We start from the raw sequence: 2,101 nt of genomic DNA on the forward strand, positions 1-2,101 counted from the left end.
ACATCAAATCTCCTACAACTATGAATCTTGGTTGTTCACATTCATCTGTATATCCTCTATACTCCTAATTTAGTGTTTGAATTGTATAGTATCAGGGCCCTTGATTAATAGCTAAAATTGGTTTCTTTATCTTCAAATTTTATATTCCTCTACTGCTGAAATTTTTTGGTGGTCCAAATAAAACGTAAAAAATCTAAAATTTTTTGAACTCTAATTTTTTTGCATTCAAATATAGCAAAAGCGAAGGGTTCAACCAATGTTCACATTATATTAAGTCCCAAAAAACACCACTTAATAAATTATGTTTTTCTATGATTTGATGCCGTTGTTTCTTTTTAAATGAGAGCACCAACAAAACCATCTCCAAGACTGAGATTTATTTCTCAGTGTGGTTTTTCTAACTGAGAAATTTTTCATAAAATAGAGAGCCGATTCAGAATTTTAATATACAGTTTATTATCTCTATTTTATTCTTTAATAACATGTAAGAGATATTTGGGGGTCTTACGTGGACACATATACAATTGCAAAGGAGCTTGTTGTTGTTGTTATGTGCCATCGAGTCGGACCCGACTCATAGCGACCCCTCCTTGGGTTTCCGAGGCAGTATCACTACGGAAGTAGATTGCCCCATCTTCCTTCCGAGGAGTTGCTGGTGGATTTGAACAGCCAGCCCTCTGGTTAGCAGTCAAGTGCCTTAGGCACTATGCTTCCAGAGCTCCCGCAAAGGAGCTTAAGTCTTTGTGAATTCTGTATTGTTGTTTCCCAAGTTATTTTAGGATCAAAGGACCGTGGATTTCAACTCCATTCAGATTTAAGGAGAAGGGAAATTTTCTGAGTTTATATTAAAATAACATGGGAAAGATGGACTAGGTTATCTTCTGTAGAACTCAAATATTATAATTTAAACTCACACAATCATTCAGGTAAGTGTTATTACTCATATTTTACACATGAGGAAACCTAAACTCTGATTGTCTAGATTCAACCTATGTTCCTTCCAGTGTACTTTACTGTGTCAAATAAATAATAATCATTTCTCATATTTAATATTTTGACTTACTTAGCTTATCAAAACATTGGAGAATTTTCGTCTTATAGGCATTATTATCTATAGTTAACAAATCTGGGGAGAAAAACAATGTTCAGACAATGACTTGAAAATAATTTGCTAATAACTGAAAAACTAGAAAAGAGATTTTTATGAAGCATTTTTTCTTTGTGGAAGAAGCCATTCCCCTCACTTACAGTTCATAAAGCATCAATCATTTTGGAAAAGAAATTAAAGATCATTTTTTTCCTGCATCATTTCTTAGTACCATACCAATGTTTTTCTGGGTTTTGAAAGATCAACTACTCCTAGTCACATAAGATTATTAATAATGTTTTACCCCTGTCAACTAAATGGAGATGATAGATATTTTCTATTGTACCTTTTAAGTTCTTTTGTTGTTTATTTCTTTATTTAGTTATTTTGTAGTGGTTGCTCTGGAGTTTACAATATGCTTCTTTTTACTTTCATTTATTTTTTTTATATTGAGATATTACTCATATACCAGGAAATTCACTCCTTTAAAATATACAATTTTTTGTATATTCACATAGTTAGACAACCATCAACTGTATCTAATTCCACAACATTTTCCTTACCCAAAAAGAAACCTCATATCTATCAGCATTCACTTCTTACACTAGGAATCTGAAAACATTCTTGACCAGACTAATAACAGTTTTATTTGAATAATATATAGTCACTGTAAGGAGCTCTGGTGGCGTAGTGCCTAAGGCATTTGTCTGCTAACCAGAAAGCTGCAGTTCAAACCTACAGTTCAAACCTACCAGCCACTCCTCAGAAGGAAGATTGGGCAATCTACTTCCTTAGTGATACCACTTGGGAATGCGAAAGAGGGGTCCTATGAGTCGGAACCTACTCAACAGCAGTGAGTTTGGTTTTTGGTTTTATAGTCACTTTGCTCCAATATACTTCCCTTCAAACAATTAGTCCTGGTGACTGGTACACCATCCAATCTGCAGCTTATACAACTATGAGACCAGAAGAACTAGGTGGAGCCCGGCTACCACTGTCATCCACTTGGAAGGG

The 2,101-nt window shown here is 34.5% G+C and overlaps 1 protein-coding gene across 1 annotated transcript in view; it reads left to right on the forward strand.

Moving 5' to 3' along the window:
• The window catches only part of LOC122150903 (5-hydroxytryptamine receptor 2C-like), a 141,709-nt gene that overhangs the window by 623 nt on the left and 138,985 nt on the right, over nt 1-2,101 (forward strand). The window lies entirely within an intron of this gene.

Source organism: Orycteropus afer, unplaced genomic scaffold, assembly GCF_000298275.1.
Source record: "Orycteropus afer afer isolate SDZICR_OR568_19922 unplaced genomic scaffold, OryAfe1.0 scaffold00259, whole genome shotgun sequence".
Taxonomy (NCBI): domain Eukaryota; kingdom Metazoa; phylum Chordata; class Mammalia; order Tubulidentata; family Orycteropodidae; genus Orycteropus; species Orycteropus afer.